Here is a 20287-nt window from a genome sequence, read left to right on the forward strand (position 1 = left end):
TCCCACTTCCGTTTTTTTAGCTTCCAAACTTCTTTTCTCTCGACAATACTTATTCGTATGTTTTCGTAATGTCGAGTTGGACCCTGCTTTAAAAAACTTCGAGCAATATTTGCAACGTGCCAACTCATGTGAGTCGGTCATGAGACACAAATCATAATGAACCCAAACATCGGGGCATCTTGTTGTTTCGATCACCATAACAACGTCATCATTAGTTGCCATTTGTTGTCGGTTTAAGGTTAATTGTGGTTTGGAGTGTGTTTTATAGTTTTGGAAGTGGTTTAACAAGTACACAAACAAACCTTGCTATTTAGAGTAAAAAAATAACCTATTTATAGTTAAAAAACCGGTTCCAACGGTCAAAAACGGCTATATAGCCGTTGGAACCGGTTCCTAACGGCTATGATATTTAAATTTCAAAAAAAACCGGTGGAACCGGTTTTTACGTAAAAACCGGTTCCGGTTCATACCCTACCCGGTTCTTAAAAGTTAGCATATCTGGGCATCGGTTCGGGTCGGGAACCGAACCGGTTCTTGATTGGAACCGGTGCCATTTTACAACCCGGTGTGAAAAAACCGGTTTCGAACCGGTTCGGGTTTTCCAGTTGAACCCGATTTGTGCACCTCTAGAGGGGGGGGGGGGGGGGTAAGGTGAACCCATTTTTTTTTCTCGTTTTATATTTTTATTTTACCTGTGCTGGATTTTCCGAATTTGAACACATAAGAAAACTAATGGATGATATGAATCAAAGATGCTTAAACGTGGAGCGGTAAGATGCCTTTTTTTTTCTGTACTTCAAGATCATGGGTGCGAATCTCAGCTCTCATGTTATTTTACTTTTCTTTCAACACGGTTCTCGTCTTTATCCCTAAACCTACTATTTACTCTAAATCAGAATTCCGGAAAAAAAAATACTCATCTTTACGTCGATGATTCCAAAATCCCATAAGTGTAAGTAGCTCTAGTTGAAGATATTCTAGCTATGTTCCTCAGAAGTTTAACCTATGTAGGTTTTTGTTTTGACTTGATTGACTGTCATTAATGATACGATACAACAAGATATGATTTGATACGATATGATATGATATAAATAATATGATACGATACATATGATACAACACTACATTATATAACCCCCCATTCCAAAATGCTTGATTCTCATAAAAATGGCTTCCTTTAGCTTTCTACTCTTCCTTCTATTAATCTTGCTACCTCTCACTCCTATTCTATGCACTAACGATGAAGGAACGGCTTTACTTGCTTTGAAAAGCACGCTTTCCGAATTCCGACCCTGGAAACGTCTTACAAAGCTGGGATCCTAGCCTTGAAAATCCGTGTACCTGGTTCCATGTTACCTGCGACTATACGGATCATGTTATTCGTCTGGATTTGGAATATTCCAATCTTGGTGGAGTTTTAGCCCCGGAGCTCGGTGAACTCGAGTATCTTCAGCACCTGGAACTTTATGGGAACAACATCGAAGGGGAACTCCCAACGGAATTAGGAAACTTGGTAAACCTAATCACCATGGATTTATTTCAGAACAACTTTCAAGGGCAAATTCCAGAGTCATTTGCTAATTTGAAGTCTTTAGCAATTTTGCGATTAAACGACAACAAGTTGTCCGGTCCCGTTCCAGCAGATGTTGCAAATCTCCCTAACCTTGTGTTGTTTAATGTTTCTAATAACTTCATTAGTGGTATTCGAAAAGACTGAAATGGTGCAGGTGGTTTGAAGTTGTAGCAAATGAATCACATTCTTGTCATGTGTTATAAGTATCACCAGAAATAATAAATAATTTACTGCTTTATAGTTTTTTTTAATTTTATGTTTAATTGATCTAATTTTATTTTTAACCTTGTTACATTTTTGCAAAAGATAAAAACTAAGACAAACAAGGGTAGATTTGTGTTTGTGTTAGGATCATAAGCCAAATATTTTTGTATTTTAGTTATCAGTATAACTTTTATTAAAATTTCATTTAATTTAGTTGAATCCCAATTTTACAATTACAGTATGTATTTTAAATATATGTTTCTTTTTCTTGTTACATATAAAAATATTGATAAGAAATCCGTGTTAAAAGTTTGCAATAGAATAAAATATTAATTAAAAGTGGTTAAACAAATCAATATATAATTCTTGTTATAGTATATTAAATAAAAATAAAATCCTTTCATATATTGGTAAGATGATAAAGTGGTTAGATTGTAGAATAGAAAGTTAATGATGATTTATTCCCCGTAGATTGTAACATTTAGCCGTTAAAAAAAATCCTTGTTAAGAGTTAAAGGTTGGTGGTCTTGGGTATGGAAGGGAATGTCTTGAGTTCAAGTCCTACAGACAAGGTTTAAAGAAATTTGTCATTAAAAAAAAGTTAAGAATGGTATGCAATGTTAATTAAAAGTTATTTTTATGCAAAGTCCTTTTTTTATGGAAAATCCTTGTTCCTATGAAATATTAATTAAAAATCTTATCAAATCCGTATTATGTATGGAAAAATCCGTATTAGGATTTGTTATTACTTATTACTAATTATTTTTCTTTTTTTATTAACGCGTCAATAAAATATTAAAATGGCACATAAAAGATGCATTAACTATTTATTGCTATGTTAAAAAGATGCATCAACTTTTTTTCCTTTTCTTACTACCACATCAATAAAATCTATAAGAAATATACTTCTCCTCACAATTTTATTATTTAATTTCTTGCTGCATTATTGGTCACAAAAACACATAGTAGAGTACAAATGAAACCGGGAAGCCATTGATCAAACAAATCTCGATAGAATTATTTCAACGGCGTTGGAATCAGCTAACCAAAAATCCTAAACACTAAGACAAAGGTAGCCTTTGGTACGCAGGAATGACAGTAGGAATGGAATGATTCATTACGTGTGAATGAAAAAAGTGGTGTTTGGTTGCTCAATGAAATGGAATCATCCATTACACATGAAATCTCATTCCATCAAAACCATTCCTTCCCACCCCCCTTCTTTTTTTTTCATTTCATTCCTCCTTCACCTTACTTTCTCAACAACACTACCACCTAACAACCACCACCACCATTACCATTGGCACCACCACCAACTCCGCCGACACCACCACCGCTGCCGCCACCATCGCCACCGCCACCACCATTTTCGTCGCCGGAGCTACCACCGTCGCCATTGGATGATTTTTTTTTTGGGTTAAAAAGTATTTTGAGATAGGAGTGTTATTATTTGTATTTCATTTCTACAATTTTTTTGGATACCAAACAATAAAAATTAATAATTGATTTCATTCCTATAGATTAACCAAACAAGACAACGGAATAATAATGATCTATTTCATTCCCTTGTCTATTCCATTCCTTCTCTCATTCTATTCCTCCTTCATTCCATTACCTCCAGCCAAACATACCCTAAGTATATCTTCTATGCAAATAAGACAACTATTTCTTTTATCAATACATTATGTAAAAGCATACAAGTTACATTTAATTAACCTATTTCAATCGCTAAAAATCGAAATATTCAATTATAGATGTATACACATAAACACGCTATACACACACACAAACTAATACTTGTTGATGTGATGCGCTATATGAGGACTTTCTTTTGGTGATTAGACTAACTTATTCACAACCCAACCCAACCGAACTTTTTAATAAAAAAAAAAAGTTAATTTCTCTCTCTTCCACCTACACAACCCAACTTTTCACTTTTATTCCTAACCCAACCCAACTATTTTAATACATATATCTTATTTAGGTTTTAATTTATTCTATAAAATTATTAAAATAAAAAAAATGTTTATTTTCTTAAACAATATTATTTTAAATATAAAAAATATTAAAAATTACGTTCATTAAACAAATTAAATTAAAAGATAATTCAAGTTACAACCATGACACTGAATTTAAAATCGCAACATAAGATGGAAATTACATAATATTCATCAAGGGAAAATTTTTGCCACATACGCTCAATCAGATCGTTTTTTATATCATTATGAGATTCTCCATTGTGAAGTTGTGCTCTGTTGGTCATATAACTTGATAGGTCTGCAATTCGTTCGGTAGAGTATTGGAAAGGTTGTTCATCGTCTTCAGTGGAGCTTCTTCATTGCCGATTTGTAGGCCTACCATTTAGAAATTCAGATGGATCATAATAGCGAAGGTATGTGTCTCGTTCATCCTCAACGATCATATTATGGATGATTATACATGCAATCATAAGTTTTCCCATAATATCCTTGTTCCACACAAGACATGGATGTCGAAGAAATGCAACTGAGCCTTTATAACTCCAAATGAACGCTCAACATCTTTTCTAACTGACCCTTGATGTTGAGCGAATAATTTATGTTTTCGAAGTTGTGGAGAAGTTATGGACTTCAAAAAGGCAGCCCATGAAGGATATATGTCGTCAGTGAGATAATGTCCTATTATATTCCTGACCATTCACGACGCAACTCACATTTGGTGCTCAACCAAACAATACATCATAAAAAATAGGAGATAGTTGGAGGACATTAATGTCATTGCACCACATGGTGTTTCGAAGAATGTGTGTCATATCCATAAGTCATATGATGCAACAATTTCTAAAATAATTGTTGGTTTACCGCTTCTACCTGCTTATTACCAGCCCAAGCGGTGGGACAATTTTTCCACCCCAGTGCATACAATCAATGCTGCGTGTTAGAGCATAATGTCTAGTACATTGATCTTATGGTGTAGGTTTAGATAGCATGTGATTAGGACTGAATTGTAACGTTTAGAAAAGAAGAAGCAACTTATGCGCCGCATAAGTTACACGACGCATAACATATGCGCCACATAAGTCCCATACAACCTATATATAGGTTGTTTGACCTTTGTGTTCATTTGTCCTTCTGAACCTCTGGTTGAGTTGGTCCATGTTGTACCTGAACTTTACACTGTCATATCTTTTGTACCTATCACTGCTATCAATGAATAGATGAGGATTAAAGAGAAGTTTTCGTGTTTTTCACTTTGTTATGATTTCTGCTTATAGCATCGTAGGGTAAATCTCATTGTGGATATTCGTACAGGTCACTCTGAAGATCCTTCCTGTACTTTTAATTGGTATCAGAGCCTTGTGGCTCATGATCTACCTCGAAAAGTTCAAAAACCTTTCTTTTCTACATATTTTTGATCATTCTAGACGATGTACCCGTTCAAACCTCACCAAAACTTCACATATTGTCATATTCTTGGTGTTGAACAACATACTCAAAAGTCAGATCATTTCATCATTGTTTTCCCACAAAATTTGTCAAAATTCTATTATGGTGACTTATACGACGCATAAGTCATATGGGCGCATAACTTATTCGCCGCATATGTTCAAACGCATATGTTTCAAAAGTACCTACTTATGCGCCGGATATCTTTAGTTTGCTACTTATGTGGCGCATAAGTCTATTGTTAAACATTCACGCCGCATAAGCTGTCCTCTCCGCATAACTAGCACGTTGAAATGTACGTATAAGTACTTACCTGCTTATAAGATCATTTGGTCATACATACTTATGCATTGCATACAAGACTTACACGTTGAAATATGAACATACACGCTATTGTCGATTGTATGCTATGAATACTTATACGATGAGTATTCAAGATCTTGAACTTGGAGAGAAGAGATGGGATTAAAAGTTCGTTGGTTTTTCTCATGTGATTGGATTGGTGGATTGATGGATCAAATACGATGAGCTTAAAAAGTATAATGTTCATCATTGAATGTATATGGGAAATGGAATGAGATAGCAATGGATTGAGGATTGCTGTGGACTCATGAAAGATACAAGACTTGATTTTAAAGTCGATAGTGAATAGACTTAAATGTCAAACCAGTTGAAGAGATTGTCTTAAATGTCAAATCATTTGAAGAAGATCGGGAAAGCATAATGTTAAAGGGGTCTTTTATCTTGATGATTGAGTTGTTTGTTGACCTAAATCTAAGCAATATCCAAGGGGGGTTTGTTGAAGTATGGAATGTCTATTTGCTTAGATTCCACAAGACCAAGCACTATCCAAGGGGGAATTTGTTAGAGCATAAAGTCTAGTACTTTGATCTTGAGGTGTAGGTTAAGATAGCATGTGACTAGGACTGGATTGTAACGTTTAGAACACAAGAAGCAACTTATGCACCGCATAAGTTACACGGCGCATAAGTTATGTGCCGCATAAGTTATATAGGTTGTTTGGCCTTTGTGTTCATCTGTCCTTCTGACCTTCTGGTTGAGTTGTTCCATGTTGTACCTGAACTTTACACTGCCATATCTTTTGTGCCTATCACTTTGTTATGTTTTTCACTGCTATCGTCGTGGATGTTCGTACACGTCACTCTAAAGACCCTTCCTAGACTTTTACTGCCTACCATTCCTAGGAATCCACATTCTTCCCCAACATGGAGTTGTCTTGCTAAATCATCATCATTTGTCCGTCTAAGGTACTCTTGACCGAAACATGAAATAACACCTTCTACGAACTTTATAAGGGAGGCTCTTGTTACAGCTTCACTCATTCTCAAACATTCATCATGTGCATATGCCGATATCCCATACGCTAACACCAGCATAACTTCAGTACACTTCTACAATGGTGAAAGCCCTTGTCTACCTGTGGCATCACGTCTTTGTTGAAAATAAATATCATTGGGCGTAACAGCAGCCAATATGCGTAAGAACAATGGTTTTTCCATTCGAAATCAACGCTAAAAAATTGCTTGATCATATGTTGGGTTATCAACAAAGTAGTCTTGCATCAAGCGTGCCTCTCCCTGCTCACATTCCCGATTACAGTACCTCCTTCTTGTACGAGGATGATCTCTTATGATCATATTTGGCATGTTTGTGAGTAACTCAATCATGATGCCTTCAAGTTGACGATTTGATTGATTAACTCATTCTCGCCATGAATCAAACTCATTCGAGTATGATGAATCAGAACTCTCTGATAAGCTTTCACTACGACATTTTTTAAAGAGATGGATATGGAAAGCTCTGGTTGGATGAGAAAGTATATCAACGTTATGCTATATTTATACAAGAAAAGTAATGGATTTTCATACCAGATAATGTTACTTTATCTTATCTAAAGAAAATATACGCACCCAACGAAAAGTTGACAAGTGAAAGATTTAAAGATAAAGTTAGATCGACATGATAATGTTATATTATCTTATCTAAATAAAATCCAGGCATCCAATGAAATATTGACAAGTGGAACACGAAGATAAATTTAAGTTTCATGGATAATGTTAAATTATCTTATCTAAATCAAAATCCAACCATTTAATGAAAAGTTGGCAAATGGAAAATTGAATATATGTTAGAATGAGCAGATAATATCATATTATTTTTATCTTACACATACATAAAACACATAAGTTGAAAATCAAATATCTTACACATACATAAAATATATAACTTGATAATCAAATATGTTGCACGTAAATAAAATACATAACTTGATAATTAAACATCTTACACGCCAATTAAATAAACTAAAGATAAAACATACAATAGATAATCTTGCACACACATATTTAGCCATGATCTTTTAGCCGCATTTCTACCTGTTGGATGTTGAATTGTTGAACAACCGGTATATGGCGTTTCTGGGTTGGAATAGTCCCCTTCTCCAGTAGTCTTCGATTTTTTTGTACTACCGCTAAATTTTTTATTCTCCACTTCATATTCAAGACGAGAATGTGTTGTGCCACGATGTGTTGGTAGCGCCCACTTCTGGTTTTACACATAACATCATTATAAACAACAATATCAGTAAACTTGCTTTTTAACATCTTGCTCATAAATTTTATGAGCTTCACTCTCAATATCTTTCTAGCTCATTCCGATTTTTACGCAACGACCTGCTTCCTCGTATGCATCAACCCACTTTTGGACACTTTGGCAAAGTCATTTATAACGACCTTTCATTTGTTGAATATTCTTGTTACCAAGCTTTTCTGGTCTTTCTGCCTAAGCTTCGGCATGCAACTTCTTTACCTTTGCCCACATTATTGTAGATTTTTGGTTTTTGCCACAAATTCTTTTATCTTCACTAACAATACACCATGATGACATTAAAGCGACATCTTCAGCAACATCCCATAAATCCCGTGCAGTTTCTTCAGTATTTTTTGAGGTTTGAATATTTTCGATGACGGGAACTTGACTCCGGTATGAATAATAAAAAGTGTTTTCATAGTATTGACTATTCGAGTAATCTCCATCTCCAAGACTCATATGATAGTTTGAAAACGAGGGATCAATTGTAGCGAATAAGAATTAAAAGAGAATTGGAGATAGAACACTATAAGTGGATGTGAATACATTCTTGTTATATCCAATATATATAATACATAGAAGTGGATAATGTTAGATTTCTAGATGAAAATTTTTATCCAAAAAATCTTACAAACCAGTAGAGTGTGGATACTTGGCAAATCAGATAATATCATACTTCTATTAAAAAATAAAACAACCTTGAATTTTTACAAGTATTAACCAAACAAAATTTTACATATAATAATATTAAAAAAAATACATGTTTTTAATAATGCTTCGTTTTTAACAAAATTTATATCGAAATGCTCATAAAAATAAACTAAATAAGACTGTGTTTTTAAAATTTTAAAATAAGTTAAATAACATAACTTATTAAAAAAATCAAATTATATAGAAAAGAAATCATGTGAAAGAAAAGAAGAACAAATGAACATTTAAATGAAATGAGGATCGTGACTTAGATTGTGCTCTCGGCCGAGTTGTTGGATTAATTTGATTTAATCTATTTTTTTTAATTCTTAAACAATGTAATTGTCACATCCCGACGTAGGGCCTAGGCGTGTGACATATTAGTTGGTATCTATTTTGTAAATATATTAGAGTTACGTTCTTTTAGCGGTAGTCTTTGAATAAAATATTATTATATTAAAAACTTGGGATTAAATACCCGGTTAATATTCAACTACATATCTTTTGAAAATATGATTTTTATAACATTCTGAAATAAAATGTATGAGCCATCATATAGCATCTAATGACTATATCTCCAATTTTCTATCATGTCTTGCTTGTCTGATTTAACCTTTACTGTTTCCCTGAAATGTGGGGAAAAATACGTCAGCACACAGTTGGTTAATGAAGCTGACTCTTGTTGTAAAATCTTTTCAATACCATTGTGAAATCAACAATAATACCTTTGTGACAACTCATTAGGCATCCAACTTAATGGGTTATAGTAACCCTAAGTACATTTACAATTAAAGCATACACACACAATCATTTCTCTAAATAGCCCGGTAGACTTCCAGAGGTGTATAGATGATTTGCATGGCCTCAGGTAAACCTGAGTCGCCATGTATGAATGCATCCAAACACATGTATACTTTTAATCAGAGTGTCCGTTTATTATTATTATTGTAACACAATGTTTTAAGGATTCAGAGATCCTATGCAAACATTCTGACTTTTAAAGAGTTTATAAAAGTTTAGGGCGTATTCACCTTTTTATTTATGATCAGTTTCTGTTACTGATTTCTGCTCCTGATTGTTACCTCGGACCTATAGTACAAGTATAACATTTGTATAAATATCTAGATCAACGATCTAGCTTCAGACCTTTAGTCTGTTTTGTATAGCTTTAAACCTTAACAATTTATTTGTTTATATAAAACATTTGGAACTTTAGTCCCTTTGTTTATTTACCAATTATATGATACGTATCTTCTACATGAAGAAACATCTATACCGGATTGCTTCCTCAAGAAGAAACATTAATTTAACTATAACCTTTATATTTAAATATTATATTTCTTAATCATCAAGAAATATTATTTTGATTATACCCTTGTATGTAAAAGCTTACGTTTCTTATAAAGAAACAATATTTTGATTATAACATCTGCTTATGGAAAGTCATATTATGCTTAAATGCGATCAAGGTTCGAGCTATACCCCCGACTATGGTATAAGCCATATAATATAATAATAAAATAATAACTTAAGCGGAACCCTTACTGGTGGTGTAGTGTGGTGATGTTATTTAATGGTGTTAAGAGTTGTTGATTCACACAAAACCTTATTTTAAATTTATAAAAATGATTTCTACTAAGACTAAACCACACACAAATAGGTAAGTGTACCTATCGTATATGTAGGATAGTATTGGTAAGAACCAAGTATCGATTCGTGGACACAAATGGTTTCTAATAATAAATCGTTGTTTTAATTTAATCAGAGGTAATAATCATTTAAATGTGGTTTTTAAGCTTTTTCTTTTTAATTTAAGATATATATATATATATAAAATAGGTGACAAGGAGATAAGTTTTCAAAACAAGAAAATTAGTAATTAAAGGTTACCATCTTAAATCAAGAATCCACTCCATTCTTTCTTGATGATTATCATAATAAATATGTGATGAACTTGCTTTAATAATATATGATAAAATTACCCCTCATTTCTAAGTGAATTACCCTATGACAAAGAAGAAAGTAAAATGCATATCTTCATGTCTACCACGAAAATGTCAATTTAAGTAAGCAAGTAGTTTTAGTGAAGTATTAAGATTAGGAATAACTTCGATTTATCAAATACCAATTCTAACCACTTCGGGTGATTATAGTTTATTCACACAACCTCCCCTTGGTTGATTTAAGTATATTATAATTACACAATCCTTTAACATATGATTTCTTTAACTAGCATGATAACCTAATCAATCGTGTTAACAATTTTATTTCAGAATTACCAAAACTAGAGAAATTGATCATAGCTTGTATCTCATCAATTCTAAGTATAATACAAGGATACATGTTTTGGATAAAATATCAAGATATTCTTTTTACCATTTCTAGTTTCCAAGAACATGAATGAGTGTTAATCATCAATCTTGAATGAGTGATTTAAGACAACAAAACATGTCGCATCAAAGGATAATTGCAAAATAGCCATGTACTTCATAAAAGCTAAATCACATATTCAATATAATCATCAATTAGAACAAAGCTTCTTCATAGATTTTAGATGGTAAATGGAGGTTTAACTCATAATGAGCATTATAATGAACATCAAAGAGAGTGAAGATAACAAGCACATGATTAAACTAGAACAATCTAACCAATATGGATGACACTCCTTTCTTCAATGGTGATGGATGATGATGATAGCCTCCAAGCCTTCTAACTCTCTTATGGAACTTCAACTCAAGTGAAAAGTGAGCATTTTGTAATGAGAACCGTCTTAAACCTCTCCAAGCACACTTGAAACAATTCACATTGCACTCCTATTTATAGGCTGTCTGGAGAGTCAGGCACGCCGGCGTGTCCAGGTGCATTAATTGTTCTGTCAGATCGTACATGATGACTCACCATGCCAACGTGCTTCATGGGGCACGCTCCCATGTTTTTGGTGTATGCCATATATTTTTTTGTCTTTTCTGAAAGGTGACCACGCCAGCATGCTTCCTGAAGCACGCCCGTGTCCAGTTGGAAGCAGATTTTGTCTTTTCTTGCATAGAGAAACATGGGGGTGTGCTGCTTGAAACGTAGGTGGTGCGTTAAGCTAATTTCTTTGATTTTCTTCATTTTTCTTCGCCTTTCTCACTTGTTTCTTTATTTGATGTTGGAATATACCTTGAAAGATGATACTAATTAATTCTGCAATTCGTTAAGCATTCGTACATCATGACCATTGTGCTTAACTATTTACTATCTGTATTCTAAGTATGTACTGTTGATAACTGGATTAGTCCTTGTGATTCAGTCTATCGAATCTATTCCATCACTGATCCTGATAAATACTTATCATTGGTTTTTCGTTGTAGTATGATAGTACCTTTGTGTTTTTAAACATATATGTTAAATATTCTTGAGCTCTTTTTCTTTTGACTTTTTAACCAACCATATCAATATTCTATTGGCTGTGTTTCTTGAATGTCTTGCGGTTAATCAAAAATTTCTTTCTATAATATACTGTCCTTCTATATTTGATATTTCCTACATTTAATTTATCTTTTCCTTTCTTATCATTCTTGGGGGTGATAGGTTAAATCAACATTTTATACGTTTTTGAACCTCTAAAAACTATTCAGGTTTGAATATCCGATTTGTGTTTCTTTAGAATAAATGAATATGAGCATTCTTGTGTATCGACACGATCTGTATGCTAACATTTCATTTATAACTTGGGGAATTAAAAACCTTTTTTTTCTATTTACAAAATTTCTTGTTTGAGTTACAACTAATGTACAAGAGTTAACTAATCTATTAAGATTTTCTGGTACTCTTTTGATATAATATTGTCTGTTCTAGTCTTGATCGTTGTCAGATATCTTAGGTGTTCTTCTGGTAATTCTTTCTTAGGATTAATCTTGACTAACTTTTCTTTTTGGGCAATCTGTTTTAAACTAGCCCGTTTCTTCACATATGAAACATACTCCTAGTTTCTTTATGTATTCTTCTATTGAGTGTCCTGCTCTCTTGCAGTATGCACACTTATCTGTATCTTTTAGTCGGCACTTCCCGATATGTTTTCTTCCACAAGTTTTACAGGTAGAATTTGGAGTATTTTCATCTTTTTTTATCTTCTCATGGCCGAATAAACAGTTTGTGGCATATTGGATTGTACCGTGTCTCTTATTTCTCTTAGTAATCCATATATATAGCGAGTTACTTTATTATATTCTGGAGTAACTAGATGTGGAACAGGTCGGCATATTCAAGGAATTTGATATTATATTCCTTGAGATTTGTACCAATAACTTTGTGAATCCATAACTGGGTTTGAATCTAATCCATTTTGTGGATCATGCAGAATTTCTTTATATTAAGACTTTTGAATGACTCCCAACTTAGATTGTACAATGCTTCTCTACCCTTGGTTTGGATCACGGTATTCCACCATTTGAGTGCTTCTCTTTGAACATTTGAGAAGAATACTGAATAGCTTCTTCACCAGTGCATTTGCTAATAATGATGATTGATTCTTGTTCTTCTAGCTATCTCATAGCGGCTATATCGTTTTATCTCCATAAAATTCTTTAGGATTGTAGGCTTTAAAATTCCTAAAGTTGCATCCTTTTGAAATTTTAATTTCTTTCGGGGTTCATCTTTTGAGTTACTATCAGCTGCAGATATGTTGTCACACCCCGACCAATGAAGGCGGAAATGTCGAGGCGCGACATGATTGCTCATTGCACAATGACACTATAAAGTTACAATATTTAAACAACTCATTTAAATCCATATCATCACAAATAACACAACAATTGTTCATACAAAATGCCAAATAGATAGATAAACAAATAACTTGTTCTTTTATTTTCTAATATCCTAAAGCCAAGATAATAAGTTTCTTCAAGTAATCCAATCAAGCTAACATCAAACCTGTAACATTGCATAAAATAGAGGTTGTCAACACGAAGGTTGGTGAGCAATTTTCATTGTTTTGGACAATAAGTATATAGTATGAAATCCACAACTAGTATATGAAAACAATAAATAATAGCAACAATTTAGATAATAAAACCGTCAATAAGAATACATTGACGAACCGTCAATAAGAATACATTGACGACAATAATGAAATCGTCAATAAGAATACATTGACGACACCTTTCTATATGGGGATACCATATATACTCGGAATTAACGTATGATCATACTTTGATGAGGCTACCCGCCTTAGCATTCAAGAATTTGCACATAATCATGTAAAGCATATAACACCAAATCGGACATTTATTTAAGTAAACATATACAATACGTGTTGTGGTTTAAGACTCAAGTATAAATCATTTGAATTTGAATAAGTATGCAATGTCACCCCCAAAACGAAAGATGGAAAATGGGGGATGAAAAAGTACTCACATTAACAAGTAACTTGAAAGATAGTGTCGTGAATAATCAGAGAGATCGGTTTAACGAGCAAGACCTATATTAAACGGGTCTTGTGTTAGTAGGTAGTCTTGGAAGGGTTTAAAATAAAATACATGACAAATAAAGTAAATAAATAAAGTTTAGGATTTAAAATGTAAATATTTGAGAAATTAAAGAAACGAGTTTTGTAAAATAAGTTTACTCGAAACCGGGTCTCGGTATTCTATTAATTAGTTTTTTTCTTTTTTTTTTACTCAACCTATGTTGAGTAATAATGTGGGTTAAAATGCGATATTGCAAAACCCTTGGTTATAAGAATACCAAAACGAGGTTTAAACGAGTGTTCGGGTTTGTCGGTTCGAGACTTGATAATTGACCAAGCTCACAGTTAACTTCTCAAAATAATAAATGTTATGAGATAACCCAATAAAATCAAAATAGACTTAACCAAGTATGTAGTTCTATTGTGAAGAACCTTAACGTTCGTTAAGCGAGTATACGACCTTACCGGTTCGAACTTGTTATAAGATCAAGTTGGTTACCGGCATGCCAAGTATGTTTAGAAATTAACTAAAATTGATTTAAAATATAATCTTGAAGAAAAATATGAGTTTTGGTGGCTAAAAACACACTTGTGTGTCTTAAGCGAGTGAACTCGGTTTAGTTTGGTTTTTGGTTCGGTCCTTGACTCGGAATAAGACCGAGGATGGTTACCACATACCCAATTACCATGGAACTTGTAAAATAACTTATAAATAATAATACTCAAGTTTTACATTCAAAAAGTTAACAATAAAGCTTTTAAACAAAAGTTCGGTTTTTGGTTCGGTCCTTGACTCAGAATAAGACCGAGGATGGTTACCACATACCCAATTACCATGGAACTTGTAAAATAACTTATAAATAACAATACTCAAGTTTTACATTCAAAAAGTTAACAATAATGCTTTTAAACAAAAGTTCGGTTTTTGGTTCGGTTCTCAACTCGGGATGAAACCGAGGCTAGTCACCACATACCCAATACCATGGAACTTGACAAATATGAACAATAAACTAAAATATGTAGAAGTTAAGCAAGTATAACAAGTTATATGGTTAGATTTGTTAAATATATAAACAAGGACTACAAAGTCCTCCATGTAACCTTGCCTTACTAGCCCGACATTTCAACCGGCCGAGACCGGAGAAATGAAAGACCGAAGGTAAACAAGGAGTGTATATTATATATATGTTGTAACATTAAGCTTTAAGTATTGAGAAGTTAGTTAAAATGAAAGATTAGCTTATGAAGAACAACCTTAGAATTCAAGAATTTGAGAGAGAAATGAAGAAATGAGCAAGCACAAATGAAGAAGATGGGTGTGTGTATATATAGGGTAAGTTGAATGGGTCTTTCATAAAGGGTGTTTCATGAAAATGGGTTGGTTATAGACCCAAGAAAGCACAAACTACAAATGGGTCCTTCAAGTCTCCATTTTGGTAGTTTTAGTCCCTGGAGTTTGTTTTGAGTGTTTTCGGGGAATTTTAAGAACCGAAAAGGGTGTTTTTTTTTATCCAACATAAAACAAATATTTAACATACAATTCATCATTTTGATAATATCGAAAGGTTCGGGATACAAAACGGGTCGGGTTTACATTAAGAATACAAGTATAAAATAACCCGAAATTGACAAATGTCACGTATGTCATAAGTTTCTTCTCGTAAGGCCCCGATCCCGGTGCCCTACATTGGGTGTTGGATTTACTCATAAACACAGTTCTAAAATTAGAGTTAATTAAAACTTTTCGCGGAAATAGAAAAGTCAACCATTCTTAAAAAGCAACAAGTACTTGCTTTAAACAACAGAACAAAAGTCTTCATAGAATTTTACGAAACGACAACAAGTTGTCCGGTCCCATTCCAACAGATGTCGCAAATCTCCCTAACCTTATATTGTTTAATGTTTCTAATAACTACATTAGTGGTATGATCCCTGTCGATGGCTAGTTCGCAAGTTTCCCAACCGAAAGCTTGAATACATTACTGAACGGACCCGAGGGGCGAGTGGTTTTGTGTTATAAGTATCCCTAGTAGGCATGTTCAAAACGGTTTGGGACTAGGAACCGGAACCGGTTCCTAACCGGTTCCTATATTCAAAACCCCCTTTTAAACCGGTTCCAGGCTCGAACCGGTTAGGGAACCGAACCGGTTCTCCCACCCTCGGACCCCTAACCTATCTAACCGGTTCTTACCGGTTCCTAACCCGGTTCCTGTTCGATCCAACGGCTATTTTTGACCCCAACGGTCAAAAAATGGCCAAAAAAAACGATTTCCAACGGCTATATTCGATCCAACGGCTAGAACCGGTTAGGAACCGGTTCCGGTTCCTACCCGCCCCCACTCAGAAATGCAAGAACCGGTCACGGATCATCGGGTTGAATCAGATAGGGTCCGGTTCCTACAAAAAACGGGTAGGAACGGGTTCGGGTCCACCGGTTCGGTTCCAGGAACCGGTTTCGTTAAACATCTCTAATCCCTAGAAAAAATAATTAAGTTACTGCTTTATAGTTGATCTTTATTTTATGTTTAATTGATCTAATTTTATTTTTAAACTTGTACATTTTTGCAAAAGATAAAAACTGAGACAAACAAGGGTAGATTTGTGTTTGTATTAGGATCGAGCAACAAATGACTTACATACCATAAGCCAAATATTTTTTGTATTTTAGTTATTAGTATAACTTTTATTAAAATTTCATTTAGGAGACTTGGGTTTCTCAATGGAGAACCGGTTTGAATCTCACTTACAACAGTTTGGAGAGGGCATAGGTGGCTCAGTGAAGTAAGACCGGGATCTTTGTGATCTCCGGTTTGATTCTGAGGGTGTCTGGGTTTTACCACCAGTGGGCCTTTGGGTGGGTGGGTTTCCCGGGAACTGAATATAAATTAGAGGCGCTTAAGGGCTTCGTACGGATGGGTTGGACTAACTGGCGATGGATTTTTGCCATTGGGTCACCTCGTATGGAGTACCCACTACCTACGCAATTCTCTGTTTGTAGACTGTTAAAAAAAAATTACGCGAATCCCATTTTTACAATCATAGTATACATTTTAAATACTAGTTTTATCCCCCCCCCCGTATTACGCGTTTTTTTTTACATTTTTAGTCTATAATATTTATATATTTTTTGGATTTTTATTTTATTTATTATAAGGAAGTTAATAATATATTTAGGGTTTGATGATGAAAGAGTTTTGCAAATAAATGAGATGTTATAATCCGTTTAAAAGTTGTCTGGGTTTGGTAAGACTAGAGGTGCACAAACCGGTTTAAAACTCAAAATAGGTTTGGGTTAAAACCGGTTCGGTTTAATCGGTTTAATCAACAAAAGTCAAAACCAGTTTATGATGGGTTTCGGTTTGAGTTGAAACCAGTTTATTACAATGTTACGATCATTTCGGTTCGGGTTTTGACCAGTTTTTGGCCGGTTTCGGTTCGGTTAACCGCTTTGGAACCGGTTTTTGTGGAGAAAATTACAAACCGGTTCCGAACCTACGATTTCAATCGGTTCCAAACCGGTTTCTACATAATCGGTTTCAAACCGGTTCGGTTTCGGTTCCGTTTTCGAGTCGGTTCAGTTAACAGTTTATTTGACCACCTATAGGTGAGACCCATGATCCGTTTATTTTTCTACTATAAAATTGTTTCTTAATTATAAATAATATCTTATTTTTAATCGGATATTAATTGTTAGTTTATCCCTATTTTATAGGATTTTCATATCAAATATTTGGTGAGATTAATTTTTAATTTAACGAGTTGTTATAACCGGTTTTAGGGCTATCTGGGTTTGGTGAGACCCATACCCGAATTCGGGTCAAATGCATGAGAAACCTCCATTTACAAATAAAGCAATCTGTTGACTTAAGAAATTGTGAAAAGCAACTAGAGAGCTTTTAAAGGTTTCGTTTACATGTATTTAAGATATGTATATTTTTCTTGTCATGATATAGAATATTGATATGAAGGGTAAAGTTAAAATATAAATAACAAAAATGCACAAGGGTGAGAAAGAATCTAATCAATTGATCTTAGATTTTGTAACATCCCGAAATTTCCAAAATGATATTAATTATATTACTTAATAATAGAGGGAAAGTTGACTCGGGTTCGGGAAATAAATAATAGAGTAGGAGTTGGTATGAGTCGGGCTAGTGTTGGATAAATGAGAATGGGCCTTAGGTCCATGGGATTTCAGGGGTATAAATATCCCCTAAACCCAAAATATCTTTCATTTACATCTATTTCTTCACACACTCAAAACACACACATTCTAACCGATCAAGATTCGAAGCCGAGACCCGAGATTTTGTTGATAGATCTGAGTTGGTAAGGTAAGAACAAATCCAACAAAGCTAATATTACTGAAAATGGTTAGGATTGGATGGGTTAACCGGACCCGAAACCCAAACTGCCCAAATCGGACCCCTAAAACGTCGATTTTAGGCCGATTTGATGGTTGGGATTTGTAGGCGCCGATCATACGATTCCGTGGGTACCAAAATCGAGTTATTTGGCTAAGAAACGAAGGATTTATGGGCAAACAGATCTGCAGCGCGATAACTTCGCCTGCAAGATTAAGTTCGCCTGATGAACTTCGCCTTCAAGCGTAACTTCGCCTAAGGATAACTTCGCCTACGGCCAAGTTCGCCTAAGGATAACTTCGCCTGAAGCCAAGTTCGCCTAAGGTTTAACTTCGCCTGAAGCCAAGTTCGCCTAAGGATAACTTCGCCTGAAGCCAAGTTCGCCTAAGGTTTAACTTCGCCTGAAGCCAAGTTCGCCTAAGGTTTAACTTCGCCTGAAGCCAAGTTCGCCCGAGGTTTAACTTCGCCTGAAGTGAAGTTCGTTTAGAAAATAAATTATAAAGCGATAAGTTAAAGTAAGCTAATACTAGGCCACCAGATTAGATCAGACGAGTATTGATACGTGTAACTTGTACAGTCAGCCGAGCTCAGATAGAGAAGGGATTTACAGCTATCAGAAAAAGAAGCAGAATTCAGGTGAGTTTCTAGCCCCATTTATGTGTTATGTTTTCGGGGCTGTGTGCATACTCAACATGATTGTTAATACACTTATCCTAAGAGATAAGTGTATGCCTTATGTGGATAATGTGAAATGTATGAATGATTGCTTGATGGTACGTGAACGATCTTCGGATATTGCACGTACTGTCAGGTTGTAACGCTATGTATAAGGTAAGTATGTTATGTATGTTTATGTGTATGATCATGATAGAGATAATAGAAGAAAGAAATGATAATGTATGGTTGTATGGTTACGAAAATGGTACCGAGCCCTAATAATACTCGAGGTATGATGTATGGTTGTATGGTAACGAAGAGGGAATCGAACCCTACTAATATTCGAGAACTAGGGAACCGAACCCTACTAATATTCGAGGAAGAAGGGTACCGAGCCCTAATAATACTCGAGGAAAGAGGGTACCGAGCCCTAATAATACTCGAGGAAAGAGGGTACCGAGCCCTAATAATACTCGAGGAAAGAGGGTACCGAGCCCTAATAATACTCGAGGAATGTAGGGCGTAATGCTCTTTATAACATAAGTTATGAGAGTAAGTTAATACAAAAGAAAGTAAGAAAGTATGAAAGTAAGAAAGTATGAATGTAAGAAAGTATGAAAGTATGAAAGTATAAAAGTATGAATGAAAGAATATAATGTTATGTGAATGGTATGATTATGTGATTATCTAGAACTCACTCAGCGTAGCTGACTTTTAGTATGCACGCAGGTGAGTAGGATGAGGCAGCTCGCTTGAGGAGACACATGGTACTGAACAAGAATCTGGCATCTGAAGACCTATGATGTGTTAATTTTAATGCTTTAATGTGAAAGACAATAAATGTTTTGAGACAAGTTATGAAATATTGTAATGTTTTATGAAAGTTTTATATTCCGCGTAAATGTTTTAAGTAACTCTGATATTTAGAACTGTGTTTATGAGTAAATCCGACGCTAAAGTAGGGCTACCGGGTTCGGGGCCTTACAAGTTGGTATCAGAGCATAAGTTCGAGAGATTTAAGCATCCTACATGCTTAGACTCGAACAGAGAATGGGATTTAAGTAAGAAAGGAAAGAAGATGCCAGTTCAAGAATGCCATGTGTCGCTCAAGCAAGATCAGTAAAGGTAAAGTGTATGATTAAATGATATATGTTAATGAGAAAGAAAAGATATGTGAACGATAGGGATAGGAATAATTGATTGTTTGATTTGACTAACTGCTTAAGTAGAACCAGCACAAATAGACTCATAAAGGGAAGTGTATAGGACACGGAAAGCAACGTGATCAGCTAGTCACAGCTGGCCACTGTTATTA

General features: G+C 34.5%; 1 pseudogene; it reads left to right on the forward strand.

Annotated features, from left to right (window-relative positions):
- Positions 1–1167: 1167 nt before the first annotated feature.
- LOC143624763 (uncharacterized) lies at positions 1168–15981 on the forward strand (annotated as a pseudogene).
- The last annotated feature ends 4306 nt before the right edge of the window (positions 15982–20287 follow it).

The sequence above is a fragment of the Bidens hawaiensis genome, unplaced genomic scaffold (assembly GCF_021521415.1).
Source record: "Bidens hawaiensis isolate Kalapana, Puna unplaced genomic scaffold, B.hawaiensis_p1.1 tig00003961_1, whole genome shotgun sequence".
NCBI lineage: Eukaryota > Viridiplantae > Streptophyta > Magnoliopsida > Asterales > Asteraceae > Bidens > Bidens hawaiensis.